This window comes from Amaranthus tricolor, chromosome 14 (assembly GCF_026212465.1).
Source record: "Amaranthus tricolor cultivar Red isolate AtriRed21 chromosome 14, ASM2621246v1, whole genome shotgun sequence".
Classification (NCBI taxonomy): Eukaryota; Viridiplantae; Streptophyta; class Magnoliopsida; order Caryophyllales; family Amaranthaceae; genus Amaranthus; species Amaranthus tricolor.
Window position 1 is genome coordinate 12,615,553 of NC_080060.1, and position 23,447 is coordinate 12,638,999.

Genomic DNA, 23,447 nt, shown 5'->3' on the forward strand with positions numbered 1-23,447 from the left:
ATGTGCTAGCGATCTCATTCGTCCACTAACTTTCGATTTGATCCAGAGATCGAAGCCACTGCCCGTAGATTGAACGCCGAAAGAAGGCGAAGGGTAACTAGAGCATCGAGGGTGGACATCACTACTCCAACACCCTCAGTTTCATCTTCCGCACAAACATCACCTGGACCATCTCCACCATCATCTCCAAGAATGGCCGATACCTTATCATTTGGCAAATTAGGTCGACCTTCTCCCACTCACTCAACTGCTTCATGTATTGTGATTTGTGAAGCCACGCATTACTGCTGAAAATTTTGAGCTTAGCACTCATTTGATCCAGTTGATTGAGCACAACCAATTTTTGGGTCAACCTTTAGACAATCCACATGACCATTTGTCGGATTTCTTGGAGTAGTGTGACATAATCACAATCAATAATGTCACACAAGAGGCTATTCGAATGAGGGTTTTCCCATTCAGCTTGACGGGCAAAGCCAAGACATGGTTTAAGGCCGAGCTCGCCAACAAATATGCTACTTGGGATGCTCTTGCCACAGGTTTCCTTACCTAGTTCTTCCCTCCAAGGAAGACTTCTCAATTGCGCACGGAGATTCAAACTTTCAAGCAAAGTCCATTTGAGAACTATTATGAAGCGTGGGAGCGCTTCAAAGATCTCTTGCACCAATGTCCTCATCATGAAATTCCCAAATGGCTTCTCATTCAATCAGTCTACCATTAATGCGGTATGTGGTGGAGATATGAGTCACAAGACAGAAGACCAACTCTTGGCTCCCTTTGATACTATCGCACAAAACTCATCTTCTTGGTCTTCCGAAAGAGATTCTACTTCAAGGGTCAGCGATAAATCCGATGGAGAGGTTATAAAGGCCATATCTGAAAGAGATTCTACTTCAAGGGTCTCCGATAAATCCGATGGAGAGGTTATAAAGGCCATATCCGCACTCATAAAAGTTGAGTATAGATTTTCAAAAGGGTTCTTCATCTTTTTCTTCCTAAGTCTAAAGTGTGTCACTTGTGGCTCAAACACTCACTACAACTACACACGCTTCGGAAGAAGTCAATACTCTTTACGGTAACAACTACAACCAAAATAAGAGCCTTATCTGTCATATTCGAGCACCAATGTGCAAAATTCACAGCAAAAAATTGCCCCAAGATTACCATTCAATCCTCTGGGGTTCAACCTAGGCCCCAATATCAAGCTCCTTATCGTCCCCCTATGCAACAAGCTTCATCACAAAAGGAGGAATGGAGAGTAGCTTTTGAAGCTATGACGTCGGCACAAAATAAGTTCATTGCTTCACAAAATCAATTCATGAATACTTAAAACCAATTCAATGCCAACATGAAGAAGGATATAGGCAAGTTTGAAGCTTCCCTAGGCCAATTTCAAAAGGAGAGCAAGATGATGGATTCTCAAATTACCCAAATGGGGCAACATATTTCTAGTTCTCAACGCCCTTCCACCCAATTCCCTACACAAACCGTGCAAAATGATAAGGGACCAAACCAAATGAATGCAATCACCACAAGAAGCGGTAAAGTACTTAAACCTCCACCACCTCATGCAAAGATTGTGGACAAAAGCAAGGGCAAGGAAAAGGTTGTTGAGGTTGAGATTGAAGGTCCCATTGAAGATATCGATGCATCCCCCACAAATGTTCCCACTTATGTCCCGCCGACTCCATTCCCTCAAAGACTAGCAAAGGCGAGAATTGAGAAGAGGTACAGGAAAATCCTTCAAATGGTCAAAGATGTACAATTTTAGATTCCCTACCTTGAAGCAGTTTCAGAGATCCCTTCTTTTGCAAGGTTCTTGAAGGATCTTATGACCAATAGAAGGAAGACCGAGGGGATAGTTAATCTTACACAACAATGCAGCGCGGTGATCCTATTCAACTCCCACCTAAACTCAGTGATCCGGGTAGCTTTTCTATTCCTATTACCATTGGGAATCTCACTATTGATGAAGCTTTACGTGACTTAGGGGCTAGTTTTAGTCTTATGCCCTTGAGTGTTTTCAAGAAGTTAAAGAATGTCGGTTCCCTCACCCAAACCTCCATGACACTTCAACTTGCCGATAGGAGTGTTTGACGGCCTAAAGGTATTCTTATTGATGTGCCCACGTTTGTCCGCAACATTGTCTTCCCTTGTGATTTTGTTGTAATGGATATCCTTGAAGACACCCACACTCTTATCATCCTTGGTAGGCCATGCCTTCATACTGACGACCGTGATATATGTGAAGTAAGAGAAGTTGTCATTAGAGGTTGGTGACGACAAGGTAGAGTTTGAACTACCTAAAGCTCTAAGCTACCCTAGCTCAATGGATCAATGTTTCTCTATTGAAGCAATCGAAGAAGAAGCTCCTAAATCCTCTTGGGAAGAGGAGCTTGATGAGTTAGAGTTGCTCTTGGGAGTTGATGAAGGTTGGGGTCTAGATGATAATGTTGATGAAGAGGAGATGCTTGAGCCTCCTATGGAAGATGTGTTGGGGAATGCTCAATTCTGTAATGATGAAGTGTATGCAATGGAGAAGGTTAAAAGGGAGAGATCTACGCCTCCCAAGGTAGAACTAAAATCTTTACCTTCTAATTTGAAATATGCTTTTCTTGGTGATAATTCCTCATACCCTATTATTGTTAATAGTGCACTTGATGATGATCAATTGACATGTTTGTGTGGCCTTCTGTTTAAGCACCGTAAAGCCATTGGATACACTATTGATGAAATTAAGGGTATAAGCCCCTATAATTGCACTCACCGCATTAATTTGGAGGATGAGGCCCGCCCAATGTCACACGATTCGTGATTCAATTTGATTCGATGTACGGATTCAAATTCGTGAATTCGCTAGTTGGCATATTTGTTGTTCGTTCACTTAGATTGTTTCGTTCAATTTTTAGGTATTCTTTACGTTAATTGTAAAAAATATAAGTAGTAATCAAATTAAGTTAATTGTATTGTATTGTTTTATAAATAATGTTATGGTTAAAAAATAATGTGACATTAAATAATAGAAAAAGAACAGTTAAAATGGGCCTAGCCCACTAATCAAATAACGTTGAAGGAAAGAAAAGGAAAAAGAAAGAAAAAAAGGTAAAGAATATAAGAAAGACTAGTGATGAGAGTATTTTAAATTGGGCCTAGCCCACTGATCATATGATGGAGGGTTTTTAAAAAATTACAGTCTAAATTAGAAGAACAAGAGTAAAGTGCAAACACTTACAACAGAAAAACCCTAGAGAAGGGCGGCTGAACATGAGCCTTCCTGCCTTCAGCCTTCATGTAAGTTTTCTCTCTCTTTATTTTATGTCCTTCTCTCTTCTTCTTTTCAATTTTTTTCAGTTTTCTTCTCTTTTCTTGGTGTTAAATCTTAAAGTTGGAGAAAGCTTCTATCTTTGCAAACGAGAACGTTGTCGCCAGCGATCTAAATCTCTCATCAAGGCGATTCAATCGGCAAACGAAGCCCGGTTCGGGTCGATTGAACCGAATCGTGATTCATGGGTAAAACCACCGAATCATGTGACACTGGGCCCACCTATTGGTTGAACACCAAAATATGAAAGTGGTAGTGAAAAAAGAGGTGATGAATTATCTACCAAATAGTCGATAATAAGTGGGTTAGCACTGTCCAAGTCGTACCTAAGAAAAGGGGTATGATCATTGTTGAAAATGACAAGGGAGACCTAGTATCCACTAGGACTATTATGGGTTGGCGTATGTGTATTGATTATTGAAAATTGGACACGTCAACTTGTAAAGACCACTTATCCCCTTCCATTCATTGATAAAATGTTGGAAGACTTGCCAATCATTCTTACTTTTGTTATTTGGATTGATATTCTAGATTTTTCCAAATCTCGGTCCATCCCAATGATAGAGAGAAGACCACGTTCACTTGTCCTTGCACTTATGCTCATGGCTGAATGCCATTTGGATTGTGCAACACTCCCAACATGTTCCAACAATGCATGACCACTATATTTTCTGATTTTGTTAAGTCATGCATGTAAGTTTTTATGGACGGCTTCTCGGTCCATGGTAATACCTTTGATAATTATGTAGCTAATCTTGAGAAAGTGTTATATAGATGTGAAGAAGTCGGCCTAGTGCTAAATTGTGAGAAATGTCACTTCATGATCCAATCTGGGGTTGTTTTGGGCTATGTTGTGTCATATCGAGACATCGAAGTGGATAGAGCTAAGGTTGAGGTAATTGAGAAACTTCCATCACCTATCAATGTGAACGGTATAAGAAGTTTTCTCGGGTATGCCGGCTTTTACAGGCGATTTATTCCTGATTTTTCTAAGGTTGCGCGACCTCTAACTGAGCTTCTAGTCAAGGATGCCTCTTTTGTTTTTACTAATGAATGTTTGGAAGTTTTTGAGAAATTAAGCAGGTACTCATAACGCACCTATCATACAACCGCCAGATCAAAGCTTACCATTTGAGCTCATGTGTGATGCAAGCGATTATGCGGTAGGTGCGGTACTTGGACAAAAGAAGATGGGGAAGCTCAACGCGATATACTGCGCTAGTAAAACTTTAGCTCAATTATGCCACAACTAAGAAAGAGTTGATAGCCGTAGTATTCGCCATGGAGAAGTTTCGTTCCTATTTGATCGGGTCGAAGGTCATTGTTCACACCGACCATTCGGCTCTCAAGTACCTCCTTGGCAAGAAGGATGCCAAATCCCGGTTGATTCGATGGATATTGTTGCTCCAAGAGTTTGAATTGGAGATCAAGGATAAGAAAGGGGCCAAGAATGTAATAAACGATCACCTTTCTAGGCTAACATTGGAGTCATCTCACGATGAGCTTTCTATTGATGATTCTTTTCCTGACGATCAATTGTTCTCTATAATCACCTCTTTCGGTGATCCTTGATATGCCGACATTGTCAATTATCTTGCTAGTGGAGGCATACCACACAATCTCAATTACTATGAAAAGATGTTCTTTCATGATACCAAATCTTACTTTTGGGATGATTTTCTTCTTTTTCATGTGTTCGGATGGTATGATTTGAAGGTGTATTACCCAGGAGAAAATGGAGTTCGTTCTTGTCCATTATCATAGCCTACCTTGTGGTGGTCATGCAACTTCTTATAAAACCACAACGAAGGTACTTGAGTGCGGTTTCTTTTTGCCAAGTGCAGAGAAATTAATCTCATTTTAATCACGAATTTGACGTCTAATTCTTTTTTAATTAGTGACGGTAGTAATTTGAAAATTTTCTACGATGATTAGAAACTTGGTAATTCGTAACGTAGTTATGATCTTAACATGTAACGTAAACTTTGGAAGTAAAACTTAAAGTTGAGCAACTACCCATAATATTTCGGGATAATTATAGTACTTACCAGTAAACTTTATTTACCCATGTTGGGAATAAATTAAATATTTCATACACATGTACAAGTGATTTTTAAACATGAAATACAAGTTACATAACTTGTTACATGCACAACAATTTTTACCCACACTTTAAACTATCTTAGATAAACCTTCCTACACCATAATAGATCAAATGAATGACAAAATCCACCTCCAAACAGCCCTAACAATCAGCCATCTTTTGCTGTCCCAAACCCCTTTTTAGCCTTTTGTTCACTTACATACACAAACTGGAAACTCTACCCAAGAACCCCTTTTGTTCTACCCAAAGCTGGTGCATCATTTACAAGCATGCAAGAGGCAAATATTTGAAGCAAAACACTCTATTTTCTGACCATTTCATTCAGCCATAAGCCCCAACATATTGCACTCAAATTCATTCAAGAACAAACACTAGAATCCGTCAAAGTTTCAACTACTAAAACACCATCTTTTCTCATCAAATCTTCTTCAAAAACCCATCTAAACTTTTAAAAATTTATGTTTAGAAACTCAAATCATTCATTAAAATAATCTTCAATTTAAGAGCTTTCCATACACACCAAACTTGAAGAAATCCACCAAGAATAGAGTAGGTTATGTTCATTCCTTTATTTCACTAGTTTTGTTAAAACTTGTTCATGTAAAATTCTTTTTACATGAAATCTTTCTATAAACTAAGATTAATATAAAATGGGTATTTCATCATAATAACTAAGAAAATTAATCTACTAAGAAGTCCTAAAATTTCGGCCAAAAAAAGGAAATTTGAAACATTTTTCTTCCATCAACTTACAATCTCCTATCTTTGTTTCCTAGCCAAAAACTTTCAAGTTGTGGGACTTGTTCAATAAGTGTTGCTCAAGACTAATCCATGTCGAAAGTGACAAAATATCAAAGGGTAAAAAAATTTAACAATTTTTAGTTAGAAATGAAAATTCATTAACTTACATAGAAAGAACTGAAAATAATGCTATTTTTGGGTTCTTTGAAAATGTTTGTAGCAAAGGAGTTGAATCTTAGTTCTTAAGAAGTTGGACCGAAGGTTAAGGAGCACTTTTGGAGCTAAGAATCGAGGTATAGTTATATGGGATGATTTTTAAGTATATATCAAAAACAAATTGGGAACTTTTATAAAATAATTGTTTTGAAAATTCCCAAGTTTTGTTCTTAAGGATATGAAAATTGTTGTATATTTATTTGTGTTGGTAAATATATGTTTTATGATGAGCTATTATGTGTGCTATAATTGTGGGCTTCATACTTATGATTTTTATGAATTATTTTAGTGTACAAGTGCTTAAAATTAAATTTTAAAAATATTTTAATTATGAAAATTATGATGAACAAAATTATGTGGTTTTGAGAAATAGTTTTTAAATATTTTCTAAGCATATTCAAGTACTAAAAGGTTGGGGAAATTTTATTTAGATTTTTCCTTGCGTTTATTGACTGTTGGAGTTTTACCGTTATTTAAATGCTTAAATTATTTATAAAATGTAAAATGGTGTTAAATATATTCTTATTAATTAAAATAATTATGAAAAAAGTCATTTTAATTACCCAACAAGTTTCGGCCAATAGGTATTATTTAAGAATTTTTGATGAATTTTTGTTTAATCGGTTTATTATTTATCGGTAAATGGTATAATGGAAAAATATAAAAAAAATACTAAATGACATCATTGAAACAATCGCATTATTAATGAGATTCGCTAGTCCTTTTTAGCGCCTAATTTTTTTTTTTATATTTGTTCGTTACTAATTATTATTTAATTAGTGATGGTAGTAATTTGAAAAATTTTTACGATGATTAGAAACTTGTTAACTCATAACGTAGTAATGAATCGTAACAAGTAACATAAACTTTGGAGGTAAAACTTAAAGTTGAGCAACTACCCATAACATTTCGGAATAATTATAATACTTACTCGAAAACTTTATTTACCATGTTGGGGATAAATTAAATATTTTATACATATATACAAGTGTAAATTAAATATTTTATACATATATACAAGTGATTTTTAGACATGAAATACAAGTTACATAAGTTGTTACATGTAGAACAATTTTTATCCAAACTTTAAACTATCTTAGATAAATCTTTCTTACACCATAATAGACCAAATTGAGACAAAAATCACCTCCAAAACAGCCCCAACAGCAGCCCCATTGCTGCACCCGTACCCCTCTTTTTAGTCTTTGTACACTTACATACTCAAGTAAATTGTTCTATTCAAAACCCCTTTTGTTCTTCAAAGGTTGTGCATCATTATAAGCATGCAAGAGGCAAATATTAGAAGAAAAACACTTCATTTTCAAAACATTTTATTCAGCCATAATCCACAACAAATTGCTCCCAAATTCATCCAAGAACAAACACTACAATCCTTCAAAGTTTCAACTACTAAAACATCTTCTTTTCTCATCAAATCTTCTTGAAAAAACCCATCTAAAACTTCTGAAAATTTATGTTTATAAACTCAAATCTTCCATAAAAATAATCTTCATCTCAAGAGCTTTCCATAGACACCAAACTTGAAGAAATCCACCTAGTATAGAGTAAGTTATGTTCATTTCTTTATTCCACTAGTTTTTGTTAAAACTTGTTCATGTAAAATATTTTTTTTACATGAATCTTTCTATAAACTAAGATCATTATAAAATGGGTATTTTATCTCCAAAACTAAGAAAATCATCACTTATAAATCTATAAAAATCGGCCATAAAAAAAAGTAAGTCCACAAACATATAATTTTGTTACTTAAAAGGATTTAAGTAAAATTATGGGACTTGACTAAGTATGTTACTCAACATAATAAGTATACTCCAAATATGTTCAAATCATCACAAGTATTAGTTTAACAACCCTAACTAAGAAAACTTAAGTGCATGTTAGAAATCCAAAATTATTATTGATTTTTGTATGAATGCAATATGTTTAGGTGAAGAGTTGGAGTTGAGACTTGAAGGGCAAGAACCTAAAGTTGAAACCACTTCTAATAACCTATCGGAGCTTACATGGGAGTTTACGGAATATTTATGTAGGCTTGGAGTCAAGTTATGTCACATGGGGTGATTTTTAAAGGATTTAAGAACAAGTTGGGGAAGTTTGTGTATGAACTTGTTTTTAAAAAATAAAATTCCCAAAGAGAAGTTTTTAAATCTTGAAAAATGATATCAAAATGATAATTTTGAGTATGGAATGATTTATCACATGTATTATTATTGTGGGCATTATACATGTCGATTTTATGAATTGTTGTATGTTTAAAGGCATGTTTAACAATACTTTGTGAAAGTAATTGTGATGGAAATGATTATATGGACTTGGAAAATATTTGAAATGCATTTTAAAAGTAATTTCTAGTAGCTATATGTTAAAAGTTTGGGAAGTTTTTGTTGACATTTAAGGACCTTAATAATTTTTACTCGGTTATTAATAATCGGTTACCTAGAAAACTATAAAATATAAAATAAATACTAAATAACGTCTTTTGGACATGAAAATTTTATGAGACACTTATATAAATAGTAGATACATGTTAGAAAATTTATATAGATTTTCGTGACCATATATGAACTTGAATAAATTCTATTCGTTTTATCGGTAAAATAACGACATTAATTATTAAAAATACCCCACACGGTTTTTAATGGTTATTTAAAATTTTATACCCCTTAAAATACTTTCTAGAACATTATCGAATTTTTATATTATTTAATTCGGACTCAAATAATTTTAAACCTATTTTATTTGATTTATCGATAATATGTCTATACAAAATAATAAGATGCCATACATGACTTATATAAGTTCAAATGACCTAATAAACATGTTATATGACTTCCAGAACTTTGGTATAATTTTATGAAATAAATTATTAATTATTTACTAATTTATCAAGTTAATAGAAATTATTTATTTATTAAAAGGTGTAATATCGATAATCTAATTTGAGTAAAGATACACCTATATCAAAAAGTTATAATTGTATCATTAACCTATTGCCTCATAGTGTAAAATAAGTTTAACTTAGATGATTTATAATTTTACGGATTTAAGACATCATTTAAATAACGATAAATACTTAAATTGTCGAAAATAATCGTAAAATCGTTATAAATTGGTATAACTAATTATAATCTGATGGGACAACCTTCATTCATTATAAATAAGGTTTTATAAAGACTAAATTAATTTGGGCCTTGTTGGAGAATTACTATGTATTTTGTAAATCAATTATTGATTTTATTACCGACAAAATTACCGAGTATTTGAGAAAAGAGTGTTTTATGAATTTTCTATCATAATGATTTTATAAACTTGTGAACTATATTTTGGTTGTTTTGAATGAATTTCAAAACTCTTGTAAGTTATATTTACTTTACTTAAGAAAGATTGAAACGAAATATTTTAGTGGTTTCCTTGAAAAACCATATTGAATTTTAACTACTTTTTATTTCGATGCATTTTCATACATGTTAGTGATGCTCCAATATAATACAAAGGTTATGTTTGATGATATGATTATGCTAAAGCATGTTTTACCCAGGTGGGAAAGATTATGATTTGGTTTTGCTATGTTGCAAATAAAATATATTTATCATACGGAAAAAGTTGATATTTTTTTTTTGACTTTCAAAGGCTATTGAAATTCCAAGAAATATATTGTATACAAAAATGTTTTAGCCTAAATGGAAGGTACATATGCCACAACAAATGTAGTGTGCATGATTAAACGGCTCACCAATGCTAAGCGCGTATTGTACACCATACCATTGTGTTACACTTGCCGGACATGTCACGGACGGTAAACCGACCACCAAACGAGTCAGATGATGACTCATAGAGTACCCATGCAAACTTATGATATGAAATTGAAATTAATTTGGATCCATTAAGATCTTATGATTTATGATGAAAAATGAAAACTTGGAATTACTATAAAACCATTGAACTAAGTTTGAATGATAATATGATTTATCAAATGAAAAAGCATTTTTCAAAATGAATTCACTCAAATCAAAAAGTTTTAATAACTTGTTTAACGAACACTAGTGTGTTTATACTCAGCCTTTTTGCTGAAAATATACTTTGTATGTTTTCCAATGGTTTTGTTTTTAGAGTAAACCCCAATGGCACCTCGACGGAGAATTAATATGCGAGCGGAAGATGAACTCGAGTTGGAGTATGACTCCCTTTTGTTTAGATCTCTTTATTGTATTTGAGAGACTAAAGTTTAGTAGTTTAGGTTTGGGATATTTCAAAGATGTAATTTGAACTTTGGAATTATTTCGATTTAGTTGTAATTTTCCTTTATTTTGGACAGTTAAGACTTCCGTTATATTGCTTTAGTTTGGTTCAAGTATTTTACTTGGATATTGGTTTAACCTTTAAGTAACCTTTCAATTGTGTTGGCAAAAGTAAGCTTCCGCTTGATTAATACTAAATTCCAGTTAGTGTTTGCCTTCATAATTCGGGACGGTTACAATCATTTTGACTTGTAATTTTAATGAGACACTAATATGGACAGTAGGTAGATATTAGAACCCTTAGATTAATTCTCTTGGACATTAATGGACTTTAATGAATTTTATCGTTTTATTGGTAAAAATGGCTATATTAATTATTTAAAATATGATAAACGTAATTAATTGTTGGAGTATTATTTTATTTTCTTTTTATAAATTGTTGTTTTGATTACCGATAAATTGCAAATTTTTTGAAAAATCGTTAATTCTATGAAATCTTTTATTTAATAAATATATGATATATGAAAAATATTTTGGTTGTTTTGAATCAAATTCATAACTATTTGAAATTTTATTATTTTACTTGAAATGAGTTGAATCAAGTCTTTAAAAACATTTTAGTAAATCCCTTGAAATTGTATTGTTTGTAAGTAAGTTGTAAAAGATGTTTTTTTTTCCATTCTTTGTAGTGATGCCCTAATATAATACAAGTATTTATACATGATGTGTTTGATGATTTCACAAGCAAGTATGTTTAATCCCATGTGAAAAAGTTATGAATTATGTTTTACCAAAACATGTTGACCGCATGGAAAAATATTTACAATTATAAGTCATGATACTACAATGAAAAGCATGTTTATACCAAGTGGTGAAAATGTTGAATATCAAGTAAAGTAATATGAATGATGTATATATATGAACAAATGAAAGTGTTGGGTACATTCGTCACAACAATGGTTGTGTATGTGGTTAGGCATAACAAAGGTTATGCCTGATTTTAACACAATACCATTCTATTAGAATCTAGTCTGTCGCGCGCGAATGGTGGATCGCCTACCAAAAGAGTCATAGAATGAACTCAATGTTAGTACCATTCAGCTAAATAATATATACTGCTAATAAGAAACCATATTGTTTTGGAAGTTACTGAGCAGCTTTTGAACCATTGATTTGAGTAAAAACAAAAAAATTGATTTTATGATTTCAAGATTTAATTATCTCAAACAAAAGTTTTATGACATGACGGACACTAGTGTTGAATACTCGGCCTTTTTGCTGAAACTATGCTTTTGTGTGTTTTTCAATGATTTTGTTTTAGAGTAATCCCCATGCCACCTCTGATGCAATTATGAAGAGCTCACAATTCAATATCAAATACGTACATAATTGTATCAAAGCACTAATAAAGCCCATTGAACCTCCATGTACTAAACATGCTGATCATAGCTTGAAGGAAGGAGATCAACTTCAAGATGGACTAAACATGAACATGAAAGCATGGCAAGAGCAAGAGGAAACACAAGGAAGCCTTCCAGCAAACATCAGACAGAACAAAAGGCTGTTCCCAGGTCAGCAAGCAACAGAACAGCAAAGACATCGACCTGCCTGGCAGCCCACCTTGCGAGCATTGGAACGTCTAGCCTGGTGTGTGTATGAGCATGGGATTTCAAAGAATGGCATCTTTAGACATGAAAGAAGAAGCCAAGACTCAGAGTTAGCACAGAGAGCCCTCACAGAACCCACAAGATCAGCTCCAAGGTCACGTGTTCGCCAGCTGTTTGATAGTGGCTGATTTCAGAACACTTAGGCTATTTTTTTGTTCTGTTTTATTTTCTTGTTTGCACGTGTTTTAATAAATAGGCACGGGGTAGTTAAGTTTGTTAGGCTCCCCAACTAGCCGTTAAGAAAAGCTCTATATAAAGGGCATGCTCATTGTAATAAAATTCAGTTTTGGTTAATGAAAATCTTATTCAAGTAATTGGTGCAATTACAATCCTGAGTATCATCTTTGTGAGTGAAGCAAGGAAGTATTCAGTCATTTCCACGAAGGTTGAGAGAGTGAATCTCGACTCTAGTGTGAGGAGGAGGCCAGGGATCGAGTGAAGATTCATTGTCTCCATCCACGACATAGAACCATTCATCCGAATTGTTCTCGTCACCCTTCTGTTTTCATACAAAACAGAAGGTTTTATCTGTTCTTTGTGTGTCACGAGGGGTCGTGGCATCAATCTTGAAGGCTTTAAGGGGGTTCTTGGATCATTGCACTCCATACTCGCATCAACCTCGAAGAAGTGTTAGAGGAGAAGTCAGGATTGGACTTGTGTAGGAGTACGACTTCATTATCTTCATTATGTTCTTAAGTTAGCTTTTATGAATTTGAGAGATATTATTAGACATCTTAGAAAGATTTGAATTATTTAAAGTTGTAAGTTTGAACTTATGAACTTCAATTCAATTTGGTTGTAATTTTCCTTTATTTTGAGACATTTAAGACTTCTGTTATATTGATTTGGTTTTGGTTCAAGTATTTTACTTTGATATTGGTTTAACCTTTAAGTAACCCCTTTAATTGTGCTGGCAAAAGTGAGCTTCCGCTTGATTAATACTAAATTACAGTTAGCCTTTGCCTTCATATTTCGTGGATGTTACATGTACATGGTGATACACGTGAGTTTATCAAAGCGTGCGATAGATGCCAACGGGTTGGGAAATTTTCCAAAAGAAATAGGATTCCCCTCAACTTTATTCTTGAGGTTGAAATATTTGATTGTTGGGGGATTGACTTCCAAGGCCCGTTTCCTTCTTCTTATGGCAGCAAGTATATCTTGGTGGCTTGTGATTATGTGTTCAAATGGGTGGAGGCTATTACAACTTCAATAAATGATGCTAGAGTGGCGTGCAAACTCTTCAAGAATACCATCTTTTCCCGTTTTGTTGTGCCCCGGATCCCTATTAATGATAGTTTTACTCATTTCATCGAGAACAAGTTCGAGGCCTTGCTTAAGAAGTATGGGGTTCATCACCGTTTTATATTGCCCTATCACCCACAAACAAGTGGGCAAGTGGAGATAACTAATAGAGTGATTAAGTCTATTCTTGAGAAGATCATGACTCGCGTAAGGAAAGCTCGAGCACACAAGCTCAATGATGCTCTTTGGGCTTATCGGACGAATTACAAAACACCTATAGGGACCACTCCATATCGCCTTGTGTTTGGTAAAGCATGCCACCTACCGGTGAAAATAGAGCGTTATGGGCTATCAAGGCTTTGAATTTTGATCTAACAGTGCTGGTGAGAACCGTCTCTCAGACATCAATGAACTTGAGGAGATTAGATTGAATGCTTATGAGAGCTCAATGATATACAAAGAGAAGACTAAAGTGTGGCATGACAAGTGTATTTCTAAATGCGAGTTTGAGGTTGGTGACCCGCTTCTTGTGTTCAATGCTTGTTTGAAACTATTTCCTAGGATATTGCGATCAAGATGGACAGGACTTTACACCGTAACTAGGGTCTTTCCTTATCGGTCACTTGAAATTAATGGTGAAAGAGGTACTTTCAAGGTAAATGGTCACCGAGCTAAGCATTATGTGGTTGGTTCAAAGATTGAAGGCAAGAAGACATTGTTCCTTGCCCCATTGGAGGCTTCTTGAGTGTTAGCAACTTCATCGAGCTACCAACGTTAAAAATAACGTTTTCGAGAGGCAACCCGCATATGTACATTCTTTGAGTCTTGAAATTTGGGTATACTTCTAAAGTACCTATGGCCTAAGGAGGAACTTTAGAAGCAAGTTGAGAGTTGTGGGTATAATTTTGTGAAAGTTTGAAATTTGGGTGCATCAATTTTTACCTAATGTCGACCGAGATTACCGCGGCTTTGCCCGAAGTCAAACAATCTCAAGCGAGACTTATCCTGTGTGGGAAATTTTTGTTGCATAGAAAAGTGGATAGTCTCGCTCTAGACCATACCCACTTCGACCGAGAGTGACAGATCTCGCCCGAGATCAACCCCAACTTCACCAAGATCTTTTGCAGAACAACAAATTTCGAATGAAGCTACCCTAATCTCGGCCGAGACTGAGCCAACTTCGGCCAAAGCCAACCCAGTCTCGGTCGAGACTGACCCTTATACAGAAAGATCCGCCCTTTTTCACAAAACTTCACACCCTTTCTCATTCTTACCCAAATCCGATTTCTCTTCTCTCTCTCTAAACATCTTACTACCACTCTCACAATCAATAAAACCACCACAAACCACCACTCTAACCACCCTCAAAGTCAACTCTCACAACTACATCTCTTTCTCTTTCCATTCTCACTCTCTCACTCAAATCTTTCATCTTCCCACTTTCTCTACTATCCCCAACTTCTACCATGGCTAGAGACAAAAGGTCTAGATCTACAAGGGAGCGCACTAAGGGTAAAGATGGTGGGTCAAAAAGCAACGCTGCTAGTAGTTCCAGAAGGGCTGCAATAGAGGAGGATGTGAGGCCCGAGTAACCGGGCCAAGAGATTGGTACGATGCTCAGTTCCACAAAGTCATCTTCAAATCTCAAGAGCAATTCGACAAGTTTCAAGCATTCAAACAAAGAGGTATTCAACAAACCCGATTTGTTTGTACTAATATTTTGGAAAGAATGAATCTCCTTGAGTCCTTTACTGCTTTGATGGATACATGTGGGTTGGGGGGATGGATGGATATTTGGCACATGTCCTTTGAGTCTTGGACATCTGAGTTCTTGTGTTCCGTACAACCCGACACAGAAATGGGTAATAATGTTATGCAGTTATGCTATTTAGACACAATAATGTTGACCATATCTTGACTTATGCTCAATTCTGTGCTGCATTTCACATTAACACTGAAATAATGATAGAAATAACCCTAAACAATACAACAGAATACATATAACATTAAAAGAAAAAAAACGTCGAGGATAAAATAACATTAAAAGAATACAACTGAAATTACATTAAGAAATCAGACAGAGAAAAGAAGACATTTAAAAGAATACAATAAGAGAGAAAAGAATAACATTCAAGAATAGAAAATGTAAGGGAGAAAGAGGCGGTTGAATAAATTGACACAGAAGAACAAATAGCGAGCAACAATCAAGAAGTTTCGACAGAGAAAAATGGCGAGCAGCAAGCAAGAATAATGGCCGTCGAAAAATCAACAGAAGAAAAAATCGAGAGAGAAGAAGATAGGAGAAGCAACATACCTGGATGTGCACTGTGCAGCAATGGCAACTGGAGCAGCAGCAAGAATCAAGAGAGAGAGTTTAGGTTTTTTAAATTTGAAGGGCAGTAATATGCACGAGTTTTTTACACGTTCTAAAATTTATTATTTGATAAAATGGCTCGAGCTTCATGAGGCGCTTTAGGCGCCCCTTTTTCACCGTCTTTGTATATGTGTTGCGCTTGGAGTGAATGAGGCGTTTTTGCAACTGGAGTAGCAGTAAGAATTGAGAGAGAATCGAGAGAGTGTTTAGGTTTTTTCCTTCCTTCAATTCTGACTTCTAGGGCAAAAAATTAAATTTTTTTCTTCTACATCATTAAATTTGAAGGGCATATTCAGTAATATGCATGAGTTTTTTACACCTTCTAAAGTTTATTATTTGATAAAAGGGCTCGAGCTTCATGAGGCGCTCTAGGCGCGCCTTTTCCACCGCTTTGTATATGCGTTGCGTCTGGAGTGAATGAGGCGTTTTGGCTAGCGCCTTGGTGCACCCTGCGCCCGAGGGGCACTTTTTAAAACAAAGAGTGTACCTAAGCGGCAATCTATTTCTTGTGGATGTTCTGCATCCCGTTTTGCGCTTATTTTTGACGTTTTGTCGGAATTGCTTGTTTGCGGGACCTGGTGGTCATTTACTGCAGTTGACAAATATTTACATACTATTGTTTTATACAAAGATGTTCAATATATAAATGAAACACTAAAAAATTCATCAATTAGCAATATGTTCCGCAATAATTCATAAAATGTTCAAAGAAAAATCACTTACATTAGACTTGAAAATATCGGACAAAATGGTTGAAATAGAATCCAAACACCATTGTTTTATACAAAGATGTTCAATATGTTTCCATAAAGGAGATTTCAAAAGAAAGCAACACGCTAACAAGTAACGACATACAATTTTACAGCAGCTCCAAATAAAGCATCAGAAAGAAAATTTTAATCACTTCATATTATGCTTTGTCCTCTATATGGTGTAGGTCTAAGGCACCAAATGCAATCAAGTCCTAAAATACAATCAAACAGAAGTATTCAAAACACGGAGACAATTTTTAAGAAAACAAAATGCACCACAATGTAACAAACTATACTACAAAGAAAAGAAGAAAGATCTAGATGATATTCATATAAACACTCTGAAGTCTAACCTAAATCATTGGATTTTCACCATAACTAAATAGTTTCATTGAACCTCAAGGCTCAAATGAGCAAGAACGGCAAGAGTATATGAATTAGAGAAAAACATTAAAAATATTAAAAATGCAATCTTACAAACTGTATTAAAGAAAAACTTTTAAATAAAATCACTTACAACATCGGTCGAGACTCTATGGGCTTCGGTCGAAGTCGCCCACTCTCGGCCGAGAATGCCCTAATTTCAGTTGAGACTGGTGGTTTTCTTATTGATCCATTTGCAATAGGATCACAAACAACACAAGCAGAAGCATACACTGATGAGGAACCTACTGATGGACCAGCCCCTGAGATGCCTTCTGACGTACCTGCTGATGAGCATGTGCAGCAAAACAAGAGCACAACCAACCTTGCAACAACCCTCCAATCAACCACCATTCACGGCCCAAGCACAGCAGGATCCAGGACACTTTTAATAGTAGGTGTACAATCAGTAGGTTAAGGCTAGTTCAGTCAGCAAACAAAAATAAGCCTTTTAATTCTATTTTGTTGTGCATATGTTAGCACGTGCATTCTTGATTTTGTTAAGCAAGTTAGTTAGGCTAATATAGCCGTTAAGATCCTTGTGAGGCCTATATAAAGGATCCTCACTTCATTTGTATATTTCTTTTGATTTTGATTTCGATAAACACAAAAGTGATTGCATTGACAATTGTTCAAAGGAGGAATACAGGAAGTATTTCTTGACCTGTGTGTGTTCCTTGTGAGTGAAGCAAGGAGTGTATTCAAATTTCCACAAAGATTGAGAGAGTGAATCTTAATCCAAGTGTGAGGAAGAGGCCAATTGGTTGAGTGTAGACCAATATGTTTCTGTCCAAGTCACAGAACCAATCCTTTGGATTTGTTCTGGTCAACCTTCTGTTCCTGAAGATCAGAAGGGTGTATCTGGGTTTGGAGTATTCAACAAGACCATCAGACGCATTCTTGAACACCTAGGTGGAATCTTGGAAAGCTTAAAGGCATTCACGCATCAACTTGGTATCAGAGCAAGGCTGCAGAAGAGGGACACGAAGAATAAAACACGAAACCCACAGCAATACAGGTGACATTTTCATCATTCTGGTGAAGTTTACAAAAATCAAGTATATTGCAATTTTGTTTGGAATTGGCAATAACAAGGACGAATTCAGTTTCCAATTCTTTTAAATATTTGTTTTGTTGTTCCAATTACAAATCATAATCAATTATGAATTGCACTTAATCGTGGAATTTGATTTTCTGATCTCTGATAAGTGTGCATTTCAATCATATATCAACATTTTCAATTCTTGATTAATTTTTGCACAAATTTGTGGAATGCTGTGGAGAATATCATTGCTATTTTGATTTTACATGAACTTAGCGAGCAACATCTCCATCTCAGCGTCAGTTTCTGTTTTTGTTGCAGTTTTGCTTGGGCTTTAAGCCCTTTGGTCTTAGGGTTATATAAGGGTCTTAAAACATCATTAGAACAAGTGTGGAGAGCCTAATACATAGAAACAACTAGGGTTTAGCCATGAGAGTTCTTTCTTCCTTGTATTAGGTTGCTTGTGTGAAATTGATATTAAAGGTTCAATATTTTCTTTGAGAGAGTATTCTCAAAGGTTGTGAGGCTTGTCATTGATGTATTGTTGAGTATATTAATGAAAGTAATCTTTGTTTGAGGGGGAGGTATCCATAGATACCTCATAAATCTTGTGTTTGTTGTCTATTGTTGTTGTGCTCTGTTTTTGGGTAGTTCTTTGTGCATTTATTGTTGATTGTTCTTCACCAAACATCAAAACTCATTCACAACAATTACTCTTTATCCTTGCAAATTAGTTGAACTAAATTCATATCAATTGTTGTCTCCCTGTGTCGACCAATAAGTACTACAATTATCCTTACGCTTTCGGTATAAAATAAAACAGACAACACCCATAGTGACAGAGTTACTTAAATGCCCTTAGTTTAGTAAGGTTACCACACTAGAACAAAAAAGATGGGCCCACCAACACAATTCACCAACAGTGAAATCAACCACCACTGTAAGTTCATAGCCAACTCCGAGAGTCCACCGTCAAGGATGACTACACCACTAGATCACCATCCCTAACACCATATAAATTTCTGCCTATACAACTCCCAAACTCCAAATCCCCAACCACCATAATCAAACCGCAGCCAACACCAAACAACCTAAAACTACCTACCATCAAAATCGAACCACCAAAAACACCAAACAAACCTAAAACTACCAATAAACACCATGAACATAAATGAAAACCATTACAACAACGAACTATCAAAAATTTTAAAAATCCCCACTCAAATAAGAAGTCAAAAAACCCAGCACAAGTAAAAAAGTACGACTATCCGCATCCAATAATGGATTCACATAAAAACACTAGATCTGGAATAAGGATGAGAAACAATTAAAAAGCCTTATAAAATTGAGAAGAAAAAAAGGTTTTTTGAAGGAGAGAGAAAAATACTTGAAATGATGTATGAAGATTGAGAGATTGAAGGTGATGGAATGAAAGAGCCATGGAAGTGGGGTGAGTTGTGTTGTTTGTTTCCTATGAATGTTCAGATGGAGGAAGATAGTTAATGATGATGATTTGATAATAGTCTGCCTGTCAATATTACTAAGGAGGTGGTTCAACACCAAATGTAGATGAAGTAATAATAGCTGATGTACTAGTCCAAATGACACTAATCTCAATTATCCATCCTATCTCTGTTAACTTGTTAAGTGGTAGCAAAGGAGGAGCAATTGATGCAACAAACCATATATATCAACTATCAACCAGTACAGTTTACAGCCATTGCAGATATACATTTGGTATGACATTATGAACAACAAGCTAAAAGGTCAAGTATGCATGCAATGAAGGTACTACTCTGTCACTTATAATTTGTCTCGTTTAACTAAATGTGAGTTTTTTTTCGTCAAATGAGGCCAATAATAAGAGAGAGGAGTAGTGCTTAAGAAGGAACTATTACTTGATATCCATGCCGCATTGGAGGATGGTTACTAGGATGAAGGTACGGTGCTCCTGTTTGCCCTGTATACATTAAAAATAAGGTTAACATCTGAAACTCATTTGCATCAGATCAATCATGCAAGATTTTCTTATGAACTAACACTTCAAGATCAATAAGATCTAATTGAGTACAAAAAAATATAGTTGATCGGAAGTTCCAAATAAAATAGAAAGTAAACACTGAGCATGAAGTAAACACTAAGCATGAACTAACACAGAGCAGGAAGTAAACACTAAGCATGATCTCAGCACTACTTAAATTAGTTGTAAATTAAGAATGACATTCAGCTGCTGGTAAAAGATGAACACATAGTATAAATAGCAAGTAGCAAATGAGATATTGGAATCTCGAATCCTAAAATGCCCCTTTTGTACCATAAACACATGTCACCAACTCCCCTTTAGCCCAGAGTATCAATCATCAAACGTGATAAAAGGTTAAAGGTTATCTAAACTCAAATTCCTCAGAGAGCATGTCCAGTGACTATCTTAGGCATCGCCTAGCACAAGCTCCAATATAACAAAATCCGAACCTAGTTGACACGTTGGAAAGACCTTAAGCAGCCTCATTTATTAATGAACATAGCTCGGCATAGTTTTTTTGTAGAACACAAAGTCAAATAAACCAACTCCAATTGACTCGACCTTGCAACCTAAGGGACTAAGACTAAGCTGAACAAGCTCATATAGAGAGTAGATTTAAAGCTAGCCACTGATTATCCTCAAATAGAGTAATAAGTACAATGTTTGGGTATCTGAAGCTTTATCAACTCTAATGAGCTCCGTGTTCAAAGACGAGCTTTTTCCTCGAGTTCACATAGAGTTCAATTTTTCATAAACCTCTTACTTTGCTAATTATCCACAAAAATCTCACACCAAAGACAACAATGCCAAGGCTAAAGCTTTATTCACTTTCGAGGCTCCATGTTCTAATACAAGTTTTTTCCTCAAATTTTCATAAAAATTTTACTTTGCCAATCATCCACACAAATTTCACACCAACAACAATCTCGAAACGTTATTCCCAAAAGAAAAAGGCCGGCTACATGAACCAATAATTTATTCTTAATGATCATCCACATGATTTATCGCCACCATTCATTTCTATGAATCTTATCTAATCCTGTTTTCCTTGTCTACCTTAATAATAAAAAATAATTAATAAACAAAAAGTAAGATCTTATTTGCATCAAATCAAGTATGCATGGGTTATTTTATGAAATAACACTTAAATCTACAAAAATCATCATGTTCAGATCTATTCAAAACTATACATATAAAAAAATAAAATAAAATAAAAAAGGTCTCTGATAGGAGTATACATATATCTACAAACAGCATCATGTTCAGATCTGTTCAAAAATGGCCCGAGACCTTTGATATCAAGCAGATCCATCTCCACAGATTCTCTTTTCATGTTCAGATCTAGCAAAGCCACCAGGAATTATAGATTTATTAAGATAAACTGCAAAAGTGGGAGTGAGAATAATAACATGATGATACAGAAATGGCAGAAAGTCAGAGAGCTAAGTACAACTTCAAGCGGCTTTCAATTTCTGTCCCAACATGTGAATAGAGTTTTAACTTAATATGATATGATATGATACTAGATAATTCTCTGCCGTGCAATTTTTTTTTCGTTTTATTATTTTTTATTATTTTGAAAAAATAAAAAAAATAAATTATAAATTATTGGTTATTGATTTTTAATGAATCATTAATAGTTTATAATAGCTAATATTTAATTTATTTTTTATTTTTAAAATACTTTTTTATAAGTTACGTATGATGTTAAAAAATGTTATTTTAATATTATTTTAATCTTTACTTAGTAACCAATAGCATAACAAACTATGTTAAAAATAAATTTTAATTTTAATAAATTATTTTAAACACATATTACAATATTAATTTAAATGAAATATTTTAGATGATGATAACTTTTATATATTAAAAAATAATTTAAATAATAACAAAAATATTAAATTAAAAATAGCTTGTCTTGTATGAGACAAGACTATCTCAGTGTTGAAACCAACCCATGTAATTAGCTCAATTATTTTATTGATCACTATAAGATTGTAAGTGACAAATTATTATTTTTTGTTTTTAAAATAAAAGTTAGCAAATTATTATTACAAAGAATAAATTTTTTTTGTTTTCCAAATTGAATGCTAGCAAATTATTATTGTGTATTGAGCAACGAAAAGTCACATGCATCCCACTCAAACAATTTAATAAAAGCTAATAAAATGATAAGTCATATAATTCCCACTTAGACACTTTATTAGCAAATAATGACATTATCTTTGATAAATGGAGGAAGTTGACAAATCATCACTTTTTGTGTTTGCTTATGTCATCCGTATTTTGTTATAGTATAATGTATATATAGATAGATGATATAATAACACAAAATCCTAATCAATAAAAGTAATTTGCAAATTTTCACAAAAAAAAAACTTAATAATAAAATAAATAAAGTAATAAAAAAAATAAATAAAATTAAAATTTCAAAAATTTTGCCTATAAAATTGTGCCACATTTCCAAATAAATTTGATTTGATTAAACTTACTCCTATTCATATTGTAATATGCATCCCGTATTTATTTTTTTTTTCTAAGAATAAAATTGATTGTCTAATAAGGTAGTTAAAAAATGTTATTACACAAAATTTGTGATAAATTGACAAAATCATAATTGTTATCAAGTAACACTATAGTAAAATTCAATATTTTCTTATAATCTATTAATCTATCTATTATATACTCCCTCCAATTCACCATTAATGTTCTATTTGCTTTTTGGATACTAATCATCTCTTATTGTTAATTTGTATTTATTATTAATCTATAAGTTAAAACATAGTCAAGTGGGATCTTGTTTGATTCGTCTCAATGCAAGAATTATTTATATCAACTTTTCATAACTTTTAATTATGTACAATTAGAGATACTAAGGATTGAATAAGTGCATTAGATATAGCGCATAAAGTACATGGGACATTAATAGTGAATTGGAGCGAGTATCAACTACTCTCTTCGTCTCATTGAATTTGCAGCATTTTCTATTTTGGTTAGTCTCCCTTAATTTACAATATTTCTATTTTTGGACAATGACCCACTATTTTTTTTAATCTCATCCATACATTTTAACTCTCTTTTAATTTTATCCACACAATCCATTCTCTCTCTCTTCATTTATTATCATTTTCTTAAAAATTACTCTATTTCTCTTTGATGAAAATCTAATGAGATAAATGAGTAAAAAGTTACAAGCAACTTGTCTACCCTATTCATTTTCCCATATAATAAACAATGGTTTTTTAGCTTATGCCACGTGTAGGTGGGGAAAATCAGATT

General features: G+C 34.1%; 1 protein-coding gene and 1 pseudogene across 1 annotated transcript in view; both read right to left on the bottom strand.

Moving 5' to 3' along the window:
* LOC130799562 (uncharacterized) overlaps window positions 1-15,987 on the bottom strand; it is a 30,340-nt gene extending 14,353 nt beyond the window's left edge. Inside the window, exon 1 of the mRNA XM_057662692.1 lies at window positions 15,869-15,987. The gene's annotated coding sequence lies outside the window, so the exon portion shown is untranslated. The remainder of the gene's footprint in view (window positions 1-15,868) is intronic.
* Window positions 591-684, bottom strand: LOC130800566 (small nucleolar RNA R71; annotated as a pseudogene).
* Window positions 15,988-23,447: the final 7,460 nt, after the last annotated feature.